The following is a 14615-nucleotide window of genomic DNA, read 5'->3' as shown; positions in this document are numbered from 1 at the left end:
TTGAGGGGTGAATTTTTGGCCTTCTGTTACATTTGAATTTTGGTATGATCAGTAATTTTCAAATATATATACAAATTTAATCAAAATTAAGGTATACACAAGGGCATTTAAAGACATTTTGAAATTACCACTATGTTGAACAGAAATATACGATCATATTGCTTTTTTGCTGCATTGACTCATTAATACATATATGTGAAATTTTGGTCACTGGCAATAGTTACCTTCAGGCCAGTTGATTGTGATGGTGGCTACTCCAGATTTGCCCGACTTCAACAAGATATGTTATATATGCTAAAATATAATCTAATACATTGGGAGACATTAAACACCCATCTTTCTCACACAAACATACTATAATCTCACCATGATTTATGTATTAGAACACAGAAATTTATTAATTTGTGTGATTCCTAAAAGAAAAAAATTTGGTGTATTTATAATTGCTTTCTTCAAGTATATGTATATACTACAAGCAGAAGAGCACTTCATCTTAAGTGTTCTGGAGAAACAATTATAATTTTACTCATCTGATGATGGTAAGAATTTCCAGCAGATCACTTTCTTGCGCTGTGATTATAAACATCATTTCTTTCTCCTGCTGCCATGGCCCTAGACCAGTTGCAAAAGGAAACATCCATATTACAGTATGAGCTATGAACCTGGACCTTTGGATCTCAATAGTAAGTAGGTTGACACCATGGCCAGTAGCAGTACAATTGGAAGTTACCCCTATAAAGACATGAAACTGATTGTAAGCCATTTTATATCCCATTAGTCTCAATCTTAATGTACCAACTTAAATCCCCCTTGGGTTGATTCTCCAAATCCCATTGCCTTTCCAGTACCATTTATATAAGGATAAGTTCGATGGAAAGGAAATGTTTGAGATGCGTCTTAATGTTCCCAGGTCCATAAACAAACAAGCACAAAAACAAACCATTGAAATCTTAAGATACAATAAGATGAGACCATACCTCCAGGCCACACCAATATCTCCCTGTGTCACCTGTTTTGGACCTCCATCCTCCCCTTGACTCGAAATAGACCCCAACTGCTCCTACTCCACCGGTGGTTCCTGCACTGTGTCGCCTCCTGCAAATGCACCTCCTGCAAGAAAAGTCACTGTTCCTGTTGCCCCACGGGCTGTACCAAGTGTGCCCAGGGCTGCATCTGCAAAGAGACACTGGACAATTGCAGTGGCTGTGCCTGATGTGGAGGAGAGCCTGTTCCAGATGTAAATAGATCAACATGTAAAACCTGCAGTTTCTGTACCCAGTTGCTATATTCCAGTTTCTCTGAAATATTTGAATGAGGATAAACTCATCTAGACACCCCCTACCAAAAAAATGTGTAAGTAGAGGACAGAGTGGAGATAACAATAGACTATCAGGGGTAATAATATATGTAGTAATAAAGATTTATGTAATAGAAGGAACTAAGGATTAATAAAACAATGAGAATATTCTTCCAGGAAGAAAGTAGACTTGGTTTATAATGAGATAAACTGCAGCAGATTAGAATGGATCATTCAGTAAATGGTACTGGGACAAGTGGTATGATAGCAGGAAAAAAAAGTATACCTTACACCATGCACAAAAATCAACTGAAAAAAAATTCTAGAAAGTAAAACTTGAAACTTTTAGAAGATACTGAAGAAAATATATCACAATGTGGTATAGAAGGAATTTTTAATCAACTCCCCTGAAGTAAAAATCATAAAGGAAAACATGAACAAATTTGCCAACAATAAAAATGAAAATTGTTTCACATTAAAAGACACTTAAAACATAAAAATACAATTTACAGACCAAAATGGATAGGTATCCAGTATAGAAATTAATGCAAACAAATCTGAAAGCAACTCATTCAAAATAGGGCAAATGACACATAGAACAATTTACAGAAGAGAAATCTTACAAAACCAATAAATGTTGAACAGATGCTCAACCACCTCAGTAATCAAGAAAATAAGAATTAAATCGACAAGATATTATTTCATAGGTAATCATATTGGCAACATTTTAAACATCAGTCAGTACCAAGAAATGGTGAGAATTCTCACAGTTGGTGGTAGTGTACATATGTTTAACCATTTGGGGAGTAATTGACAATATCTGGCAAAGTTGAAAACACATTTCTATCAACCTAGCAGTTTAAACCTAGCGAAAAATCTCACAAATATGTACAAGGAGACATAAAAGCCTTATTCGAAATAAGGAAAAAATAATGGAAATAACTTAAATCTTCATTAAGAGTAAAAAAAATAATAAACCACGGGAGATTCATGCAATAGGATACTCTATGTATCAATGATACATGAAGGAGAACGCAGGATAGTTGAAGCAAGCCACTGACGTTTAAATTGTTCCATTTCTAAATAGTTGCAATACTGAGATAAACTCTGTATAATTTATTTCTTTTTTATTAGATTTTAGTTAACAAACCCAACTTGGACAACTCTGTTGTTTGTAAAACATATAATCAGCAGAGCTATTTCTGTTGCTGTTGAAGTACTGAGCTATTGCAAATCCTTTTCACAGAGATGTCCCTATTCAAGAGCTGAATGGATAACATTGTGTGAACATGCCCTTTGAATAAGATCCTGTAAGCCCATAAGGAACTTTGATGAGTCTATGGAAAACACTGAACATGATTCTTAGTGACCCAATCATATACAGCATTACTAAGGACTTCTGTGACTTTCTTTGGCTAGAGAGAAGCTTAGTTATGTTTGAAGGTCTCATCCACGACCTGAATGCTCCTCCCCTAATCCCCATTGCCACACACACACACACACACACACACACACACACACTTACTTCATTGCTAATGAACCAAGAAGAAATATTAATAGCAAATCTACTAAAAAGAGTGCAACACCAAGAAGATCAAAAGGGATCTGTTCAAGTAAGTATCTGAATGTAAAAGGACCGAATTGCCTGCATCCAGTTTTCCTGCACCTCCACCTGGTGTGCCCAATTTAGCATATCAAGTAGGCAGCATGCATTTTGAAGAGGGTAGAAGTCTTACTTTACACGCAAGAGTAAGGTAATTTTATATGTGCTCTAAGAGTGGATTAAGTAGTTACAGACAATTGTTAAGCTACTAAAATAATCATGAAGAAGAATGGATAGAAGAACAGATCCTTGCAACAAACCCATGTTAATTACCCTTGCAGCTGGGAGATCAATTTGCATAGAGAGTCTTTGAAGCCTGTCAGGTATGAATTGAACCACTGAGCTGCTACATTTGATAATCCAGCCCTTGAGCTTTTTTTTTCCCCCCTGAAGATGTTGTTTCAGCCTACCAGGCAGCGTTTCTCATATAAAAGTACTCATTTCTAATTAATTTGGTCCTGTATTTAACACATGCACACACACACACATTTGTGACTTTTAAAGAAATTATCAACAAAATATTGTCAAAAGGATGGGTATTGTTCATTACAAATAGGAAAAAAGAAATATTTATATTTCTAAGTCTTAGGTTTAGTTTTTAAAACCTGGAAACTCAAGAACTATCCTGAGACATTCATAGATTTGCAGACGGCTAATGATAATGAGGCTGTATTATAAAAGGCTTTACCTGTATTAACTAGCATAGTATTCACAACAGCCATATGAAGTAGGTAATACAGCTTTCTTCTTTTACCCAAAGGAAAAACAGAAGCATAGAGTACTACAATAAGTTGAGTGACAACAAAGTCAGTCAGTGAAGCACATGGCAGGGTCAGAATTTAAATCCGGATAGCCTCTTTCCCAGCACATTATGAGCGGGCCTACCTGCCTCGCCTAAGAAGTCTACACTACATTGCCTCACTAAGGAGGGAGTTTTTTTTCTGTTTAATCATATTAACTTCAACAGAAACAGAAACACAGGGATTCATGACCCTTAGTAATAGTTATCTACTAGAATGATTTCTCTATTTCTGGATTTTGAAAATTAAAGAGCTACAAGGAGAAAAAGGAATAGGAAAAATGTGTGAGAAAAAAAAAAGAAACTGGATAGAACTCTACTAAGGTTAATGGAATTTTTAGAAAATGTAGCAAAAATCAGTTTGCATAAGAATTACTCAATTTTTTTTAAAGATTTTATTTATTTATTTGACAGAGAGAGAGAGAGCACAAGCAGGAGGAGCGGCAGAGGGAGATGCAGGCCCCCCATGGAGCAGGAAGTTCAATGTTGGGCTCTATCCCAGGACACTGGGATCATGACCTGAGCCGAAGGCAGACACTTAACAGACGGAGCCACCCAGGCACCCCAAGAATTACTCAACATTTAAAAAATTAGTTAGAATGGAGAATTATAAAAAATGATATATGACTTAAACATGTAATCTGTAGATGTTCACCGACATTTTGACAGTAGTACAAGTTCTCTTCTTTGAGTATGGATCTGCTTATTAGGGTTCTAGTCATCTTTCTTGCATAAGCAATTCTAGTTTAAAGAAAATCCCAGTTTTATGTGAAGAATCTTCTAGATTTAAGCAAATATGTTCCCATAATTCACAGTGCTTTCAATCTCACTAAATTTAACTTGCATTTAACAAATCTTTACAAAGCAGTCAATTTTGTTTTCTTCAAAGAAACACAAATATTTTCACATTTGTACTTCTATAATTTGCATAATATTCAATTAAATTTAATGATTAGCAATATACCAATATTGGCATGTTGGTGAGAAAAAATAAAACATTATCAATAACAGATATAATAAAACGGTAAAAAAGTCACTTTACAGATGTATACACATAGAGGGGAGGTGTTCGAGATCAGCTTATTAGCCAGTAGCACCTACCATGCCATAGGCATCAGTCAGCTACAGAAGTTGCAGAGGGAATGGGGATCCCTGGATCATCAGAAAGCCTATTAAATGCAGGTCAGTTAAGGGTTTCTTCTGTATATTCAAAATCCTTGGAAGAAAAGTAACTATTTAGTTATTGATTATTTTATGTTTAGAATGATATAACTGCATATTAATGTTCACTCATACCATCACCCTCTGAGTGTCATGAGGTTACTTAACTATGTGTATTTCTCATGTATTTCTATGTTCATGTTACAGAACCTAACTCAAATGAGCTTAGACGTTAAGAAAAATTTAAAAAGCAAAGAAAAAAGTACAGGACTGGAATTTGCCATATAGTTATTATGATGCATGCAATGATAGGCGAAGATAACTCCAGCCCAGAGAGACAGGGTATTGCTTAAAATGTAGCTAACTTTGGATAATTAAGAAGAGTTGTTACCATCTTAGAAAAAATAAAACAATTACTAAGTGCACTCTCTTGTGTGATCACATTAATTTCTCTAATTTTCATAATGTCCCATTAAATTTTGTAATTACACACGTATAAATACACATAGCATATTCATGGGGAAAAATCCAGTTGACCCTCAATAATCCCAGAAGTCACCTGGTTGAAGTGTACCCATGCAGGGAGGGATGAGCACGTATTGGAGGAGCTTGCTGACCATGAGCAGTCAGTGCCCACTTCCTGTCATACTGCAGAAAGTTTCTCCACATGTGGAGGAATTGGGTCCATGAGTTTGCCTCACATTCTTATAGTTCTAGCACTCTGAAATTCCAAGAATCCTAGAAAGATCTTTAATCCCCCAATATTAGGTTGAATATCCATCAGTAGGTCCATCACTGAAGTCGCCCAAATTCGGTTCTAGTTTGTTAACTATTGAAGAATATTTATAAATATTTACCACAGATGTATAGTTAAAACCGCTGCTAAAGGTGTAGGTTCCCCATGGGAAAAATTCAGACTCTGCCCACAACTGAAGTGTGTGTATATATATATATACACACACACATATACATATATACATACATATGATGTAGATTTGGGGAGAATCTAACAAAGTCAGATTAGTGGGATCCTCAAGGCAAGTCACCCTAAGTGAAGGATCACACAGGAGAGGATGTTCTCCACAGGAAGGATCTACTGTTAAAAAGCTCAGTGTGAAACTGTACTTAAAGTCACATAATTCTGGTCTCAGGTATCAGTACAAACTAGGCAAACAAGGCGTCTATAGTAAAATGGAAAGAAGTCTATTAAAAAAGAAAAAAAATCACAGCAAGGATTGACCTGCCAGATATGCCTATTGGCCTCTCTTTTCATTTCTTTCGAGTTACAGAATTTTAAATTAGTATTACAAATCAGCCTTCTGACATGGAATCTAAGAAGGTGATTTTAACACAACCAGGTGAACAGAGTAAGAATTCAAAGAATCTAAACAACTCATTGTAGGGTGACTTCAGGGACAGGCAACATTCAAATATAAATTTAATCCCTATGTGAGCCAGAAAAGGAAAATAGTCAGAGAGAAGGATATAGTATGCCAAATAACTTGCTAAAAAATTAAATTTTAGCCTGTTAAATTCAATTAAAATAGAGACTCCATGAAAGAAGATAAGAAAGATGAAATGATAAAAATATGAATTAAGATTAAAAAATGAAATGTCTGAATGAGAGGTAGAAAATAAGGAAAACAGACATGGTAAAAAAGCTAAAAAAAACCAAGAATATAGTGCTTTGAATAATTAATAAGTTTGATTTAATAGATTTCCTTTTACAACCTACATTCGAAGAGATTGTCTTCTCTTAAAGCAATGTTTCGAATATTTATAAAAACTAATGTTTTAATAAGACAAATCTGCAAAAAAACAAATACACAGAAAGCAGATATAATACTAGAGTATTGACAGTAATCTTTGTCCAAAATGTAATGAATGACAAATTAACAATAACAACAACAACAAAGAAACCAACAGATTTTTTTAAATTCTCACATAAAATCCTAAGGCCAAAGGTAAAAACAAAGCTACATATTCATAATTAGAAATAGTAATAAACAAGAAAAACTAAAATAAAATTAAATATTTCATTTCTTAAAATGCAATTCAATAAATTCAAAAGATATGAAATAAACATAATTAGATTAGGAATGAGAAATGAAGAATATATGAGAAATTAATCATTTTAAATAATAAATAGGGTTAGGAACAAATATTTTGAAATAACAGTAAAAGAGACAAACCTAGGGGCGCCTGGGTGGCACAGCGGTTAAGCGTCTGCCTTTGGCTCAGGGCGTGATCCCGGCGTTCTGGGATCGAGCCCCACATCAGGCTCCTCTGCTATGAGCCTGCTTCTTCCTCTCCCACTCCCCCTGCTGTGTTCCCTCTCTCGTTGGCTGTCTCTTTCTCTGTCGAATAAATAAATAAAATCTTTAAAAAGAAAGAGAGACAAACCTAGAAAGTTGAATTTAGTAAAGCAGATACAGAAAATTCTACATACACACCATTAGATGTAAGAAAGAGGTTGTACAATTATAGAAAAGAAGAGCACAAATAACTAAAATATTCCCCATATAACTGTGATAAATTAGAAAAGAAGAAGAGTGGGTAGATTTTTTTTTTAGTGATGGCAGACAAAAAGATCTAAAGGAAAAATTAATTAAATAAGGTTCTTGTTCTTTCATAGGGTCCTTGTTCTTTCCAGAACATAACACACAGAGAATATTCTTAAATAATTAATTTTATGAAGCTAACATCACCCAGACCACTACCATGACAAAGATAAGGCAAATGAAACAAATGTAAGACCAAACACCACTCTCAATCATGAAGATATATATAGAAACCCTAAATAAAATAATATAGATGTCTGATCTAGATGTGTGCATATGGATGTATGAATATAGAAACATGATCTAGATGTCTGAGTATAGAAACATGTTTGTTTTAATATTAAAGATCCTATTAATTTAATTAGAAGTATCAATTAGTCAAAGATGAATAAAATCATGAGATATCTTGATAGAAGCTGGTAAGTCATCAATTCAATAAGTTTCTTCATTCTTTCTTTTTAAAGGAAAACTTTCTTTTTAAAGGAAAAACTTTAAAAAGCAAAGAAAGGATATAGTTAAGAAACATGAAGAATGTTTATCTCAAATCCTTGGCCAATTGGGAAACACCGTAAGTATTTCTTCATGGAAGTCAGAAACAGCAGCAATAACCATAGGTAACTAATATTTGGTGGTTCTCCAGAAATTCTCACCAAAGTAAAAAGAAAACAAATAGAAATATAAGGCATAAAGCACTATAAAGGAGAAAAGCAATATATGTTCAGATGCTTTATTATTATTAATTCAAGAGAATCAAGTGAAAGACATTTTAACTACTTATAAAATTTCCCAATCTCATATGTTCTATGTTTACTGATGTATAAGAAACTGCTTATTATATGCATATACACACAAATAGACAGTAATAAACTTAAAAACATGTAATAACCTATTGGAGAATTATTTTCAAGCTAAATTACATGTAAGAAAACGTGGCTAAATGGACAGGGCAGCCATGAGAACATTTATTAGCGTGGATGTGGCCAGTTTCCCCCAAATCAATATATACATTTGATTTATAAGGACGCAAAGATAGTCTATCTGGAAGTCTGCATTATTGGAAAAAAGGAAAAAGAAAGATTTAAAAGACAAAATTAATAAGTAGTGTCCTGGGTCCTTGCTCTCCTCCTCCTCCTCCTTCTTCTTTTTGAAAATAACAAAATTTCCTCGAAGGGACCCAAATATACTGAAAATTTAAAATACAATCACTATAGAATTCAGAGGTAATAGAGTATAGAAGTTGGATGATAGAACATTTAATTTACTCTTTTTTAAGATTTATTTATTTATTTTAGGGAGAGAAACAGAAGAGAGCCTGGTTGCGTCCATGAGTGGGGGAAGGGGCAGAGGGAGGGAGAGAGAGAGAGAATCTCAAGCAGACTCCCCACTGAGCATGGAACCCAACTCAGGCTAGATCTCATGACCTTGAGATCAGGATCTGAGACTAAACCAAGAGTCAGACACTTGGCCAAGTGAGCCATCTACTCTATATAGCATTTTTTTAAATTCCCTAGTTCATATTGTACAAGTGAACCTTCCCCCACACAGATATACAGATGAATTTAACATATCAATATAAAGAGCTTACATTTACATATTAAAGGTACTGGAAGGAAATTTATCTGATCACGGAGTAAGGAAGACTTCTCTAACCATAAATGGAAAGGAACAATCTTTTTATGGAGCCCTTAGAAGTATTCATATGAATGAAAATTTAACACTTCCATATGTCAAAATAATATTATAAATAAAATGTAAAATGTGAGTTTAAAAGCAAATGAAACCATGGAAATATAAAGAGTATTAACAAGGCTTAATATGTGTCTCTATAAAAAGCTCTAAGAAATTGATATGATTCAATAGAAAAAGCTGAGGTGAGGATAGGAGCAGAAATTTCACAGAAAAAGAAAAACAAAACAGCAGTAAAAGTATGAAATGGTGTATGGTTTTACTACTAAAGAAAGCAAAACAAATGTAAGGAATGAAAGAACATTGCAAACTATAGAATTAGCTTAAAACTTATAATACAATAATCAGCATTTCAGTGAAATAGAAAATACATACACTGCTGGAAGCATGCACTGATACAAAGTTAGGACAGGTGTTTGACAAGTAATGAGAATAATATTTAGCTGAACGATTAAACTTCTAGAAATTTATTCTATCAAAGCCATCTGAAATACATGAAAAGATTTATGAATTAATATTTATTATATTGCTATTTATAATATCAAAATGAAACAAGAAAAATTTTAATACTTCTAAAATGTGGACTGGTCAAATTGGGGATGGGGCTTCAAAGCAATAGAATATCAAGTAGTCTTGGGTGCCTGGGTGGCTCAGTGGGTTAAGCATCCGACTCTTGATTTTAGCTCAGGTCATGATCTCAGGGTCTTGAGACTGGGCCCTACATGGGGTTCCATGCTGGACATGGAGCCTGCTTAAGATCTCTGCCCCTCCCCATCCATCCCCTGTGTGCATTCTCTCTCTCTCTCTCAAAAAAAAAAAAAAAATCAAGTAGTCTTTTAAAGCAATATTTTCAAATAAAATACATCTAAATGTATTTATTATGAAATTCATTATTATCTCTTCAAATTATGCCTCAGTGACCCCAGAACTATAGAACAGAATACTGATATAAATAGATCCACATTAGCTCAGTCTTCTCCGGACCTCAGTCTCCACCTGCCCTCACAATGGCCTATGAGTCACACATATTTGAAAATAGCTGCTTTGGAACAATATCTCATGGGAAATAAAAATTTACAGATTAAATGTTAAGTGAAAAATAAATTGGTTATAAAAACAATATGCACAGTTTACATGTATTCATATATGCATTAAATGGTTTAAAATATTTTAGTACATGATGGGATAAATATTTTAACATTTTATTTTTTCTGTGTTTTTCTATATTTTTCCAACATATAGCAGAAGCTATATTATATTTTAATAGGAAAAAAGTATAACCCCATCACAAAAAGCCTAATTGTATAAAATATATAAACTATAACTGTAGATAGATGTGAAAATTTGTGGTATAGAAAAGGGGACCTGAATTATAACCATCACCTGCTTGGTGACCTTTATCTGAATCAAGCAAGAACAACCTCTTCTGTGAAAACCCTCCACAGGCTTTCGTGGAACTCTGAAAACAAATTTTCTTCTCTGACCAAAGGAGAAAAAAAAAAGAAGATTTTTTTTTTCCACCACAGACCTAAAGAACAATTTATTATTTCCTATATAATTGGAAGTGAATGATCACACAATTAGAAGACTATTGATTGAGACATTCCCAATATAAACACAACAGAATATTAGGAATGGCTGAGCGAGAAATTACTAATATGATCTTGGATGATTTATTATTTTATATTTCTCTGTGCTTCAATTTGTTAATATATAAAATAGTGATCGTATATATGTAACTCACAAATGACCTTTCCCACCCCTTTTATAGGTTATCTCCCTCTAGTATATATGGAAAAAGATTAAGTTTGTTAAGCAGTTTGTCATGCCTGGGCTCCATAGTTGTCACTTTTCATTCAAAATTTGTATTCCTCTCTATTCTTTGAACCACTGTTCACTACCTGCCAATTTTAGTCTAGACGAGCATGTTACAATGGAAATATATGTGAGCCATAAATGTAATTTTATATTTCTTAGTAGCTACATAATAAAAAGAGGGATGTCTGGGTGGCTCAGTCGGTTAGGCATCTGACTCTTGGTTTCAGCCCAGGTCGTAATTTCAGGATTCCGGGATCGAGCCCTGCCTCAGGCTCTGTGCTTTGGGAAGTCCACTTGAGGACTCTCTCTCTCCCTCTCCCTCTCCGTCTGTCCCTCCCCCCATTCTTGCCTGTGCTCTCTCTCTCTCTCTCAAATAAATAAATAAATTTTTAAAAAATAATGAGACTAAAATTATTTTAATAAAATACATTGTTTAACTTAATATATTCAAAATACTAACTATTCAACAAGTAATAAAAATACTTGAGGTTTTTTTTCAAGCTAAGTTTTGAAATCTGGTGTGTATATTATACTTTCAGCACGTTAATTCAGTTTAAATACTCAGTAGAACATGTGCCTAGTGGCTGCCATATTGGTTAGCACAACACTAGAAATTTTTTCTGCTTTCTGGCTATTTCCTCTTCTGATATTTCCTCTAATTCTATTTGGAACTCTTCGTTATATAATGATCTCTGGCTTCTTTCCAAACCTCTTCTGTACAAAGCTCTAAATCTGTATCAGAAGAGTTAAAAAATCTGGGTAGACATACAACATATGAGGTAAGTAAAATAAAAGGGTATGCACATTACTCCAAGAAAAAAAGTAATTCCACAGGGAATTTCACCCTTGCCTTGGGAGTATTTCAGATCCTAGCTGTACCTCCAACGCTCAGGTTTATAATTCACTAAGGGAATTTTCATCTTCTAACTTCCACCCTGCGACTCTTTACTTATCAGTTAGGAAACACCACCCCTTGCCAATAGGGCACGGCTTCACCCAGACACATCACTCACTTGCCAAGTAGATTATTGCTTGGAGTCTGAGATGGTCAGATAAGACTCAAACCCAGTCTAACTTCATACTTACAAAACATTGTGGTTCATAAAGTTAATGTCCGACAAAAGAATCTGGGATGAGTGGTGGCTACCTTAGCGTTACCAGATCCGTGTGTTTTTCAGACTCATACTTTTATTTCACTAAACTACAAGATCATAGTTTTCACAGCACCCAACATACACACACACACACACACACACACACACACACCGTCCCTTCAAGGTGCAAATCTAACTGTAAAAAAGTTAACACACAGTTTAACCCAATTTACAAGAAGATAGTTTTTTTTGTTTACCTTTATAATTTCCAAAGCTACCCTCTTAGAAAAGAGATACATTATAGTCATCCTATACACTTCAAATTTCGCCCCCTCAGATCTCCGAAGAGGAACAGGAAGCCACTGATACTTAGGGAACAATGACAGCCCCCTCAGCTAAACAAAAACCAGGCTTCAGCGGTAAAGGTTTTGAATTTTGTTTCCTGCGATAAGGTGGAAGCTATTTTCCTCCCCAGTATCTGTTTGATAGCAATGGTAATCCATTCACTCTTATTTCATAGGTTAATTGTGAGGATAAAGAGAAAGAAAATTTAAATTGCCTGGTAGTGAGCATGGCATGTAGAAGACATTCAGTAAATCTTAGCTAATAATTTCTGATGAGAAGGAAGACAATGAGGATGATACAGTCATTGCTTTAATTAGTTTGTAATCAAAATCTATTTTGCTATATTTTTCATAAAACATACCACAACAGAAAAATATTGTTTCAGGCTCTTGCACTGTCTCTTTGAGAAGGCATTTTGTGGCAGTAACAATGTTATTTTCTCTAAAGAATTTAAAATTCTAAGTAGTAGAAATATTTTATCATCAGGTTTGTCTTTTTATTCATTTCTATATTATTCAGTAATTTACTTCGATTTCAATACGGAAAGATAAAATATGCCATTTAAGTGATTTTTAGTGGGACAAATTAACATTATAAAAAAATAAGTTTCTGTGATATTGTGTACCTATACTCATGGCCAGTAAACTATACCATTCTGATTTCAATCTCAAATAGATGTAAAAACAAATCAAACAGTGAAATAAACTTATTTTCTGTTTTCCTAAACATTTTGTGATTGAATGGGAGCTTGTGTTCCTTGATCTAATGAAAAGAAAGAAATACATTCAAAGGAAACTTCTTTTTGGCTAAAATGCAAAGTTTATATAATAGAACAATTTTCTTAATATAGCAAATATTAAAGGAAATTATCAGTGTTAATTATAATTCAAATGCAATGAATTTTAAATGGAGGTTATACAAAAAAAGAATTTGGACACAATGTTAGAAATTATAAATTTTCCTACAGACCTCGACTCTCTCTCTCTTTCTGCATCTCTCTCTCCCTCCCTCTCTCATGCTCAAGTGCACAAGCTATTATATTTTTAGCCTCTTTTTTTCCCACAAGTTTCTTTCCCTGATGCACATACTAAAATGTCTCCAATCTTAAAATAAGTAAATAATTAAACAGAAGTCCTGCTGTGTTACATTTGCCTCTTAACCAATCTACCTTCATTTCCTTTCAGACATGCTGTACTTTACTTCCCATTCACTCTCAAGTCATTGCAGCTCCCACCTTCAGCCTACACTGAAATAATGTACCTTCAATAAAATCCCCAGAGAGTCAAACTAAATTCACTGTATTTTAGGTGTTATCTTACTTGGGCTCTGCATGGGCATGTAATACTTGACCAATGCCACCTTCTTTGAAGTACCTGCTCCCCTCTTAAATGTTTTTTCCTCTTCCTCCATCTTCAAATCTTACTGGTCTTCAGTGATCCATTTTCAGTTGAAACTCTCTATAAGAGATTTCATTATTTCTCAAGATTTCTGTTATCACATACATGGTAATGATTCAGAAATCTATATTCTTCTGTCAAAACTCTCTCTTCCACCTCAAACACATATTTCCATAACTCTCTGAATATCTCCACTTATATATCCAACCAATAATTTAAATTTAAGATATCTGGGGAAAAAAATGACCACCCCCCCACCCACCATTTGCTTGGTTTACGTTATGCATTCTCCATCTTGCCATAAGCGCAACTATTACCTGAGTTGAAATCTGGGAGTCATATTCATTCTTTCTCCTTCATCCAATTGGTAAGTGCATCCTGAAGAGTCTTCTCCCCAAAGACCTCTAAGTGTTTTCTGTCTCCCTTCTGGACTTCCAGTGTTCTTATTCAGGTTCTTATCATCTCTCATTTGACCTAGTAATTGTTCTACCATCCTCATTCATCTCACTTACTCCACACCCCCTATCTCCAGATCATAACCCTTCATGCTGTTCTCTTGACAGCAGCAACTTTATTTAGTGAAAATATAAACCAGTGGTTTTTACTCTCCTGCCAAAATCTTTTCATGGTTTTCTAGAATTTACAGGGTAAACTATAAAACCTTTTGCCTGGCATAGATCATTTTTCCTAATCTTTTACCTTCCCTTCCCCTCTGACTTCTTGCCCGCCATACATAAGCAAATGAAACGCTAAAATATCAAATTTCTAAATGTCTTCCTAAACCTTGATATTCTGCTCTAAAGTAAAATGTCAAGAAAGAACATCTTCATTATTAAACAAACCTGCATCTATAA

At 34.3% G+C, this 14615-nt stretch overlaps 1 pseudogene; it reads left to right on the top strand.

Moving 5' to 3' along the window:
- The first annotated feature begins 649 nt into the window (after nucleotides 1-649).
- LOC121102220 lies at nucleotides 650-1213 on the top strand (annotated as a pseudogene).
- Nucleotides 1214-14615: the final 13402 nt, after the last annotated feature.

Source organism: Ursus maritimus, unplaced genomic scaffold, assembly GCF_017311325.1.
Source record: "Ursus maritimus isolate PB19 unplaced genomic scaffold, ASM1731132v1 scaffold_13, whole genome shotgun sequence".
NCBI classification, from domain to species: Eukaryota; Metazoa; Chordata; class Mammalia; order Carnivora; family Ursidae; genus Ursus; species Ursus maritimus.
The sequence above is the reverse complement of the archived record's forward strand: the minus strand, read 5'-3'. Positions and strand labels throughout refer to the sequence as shown.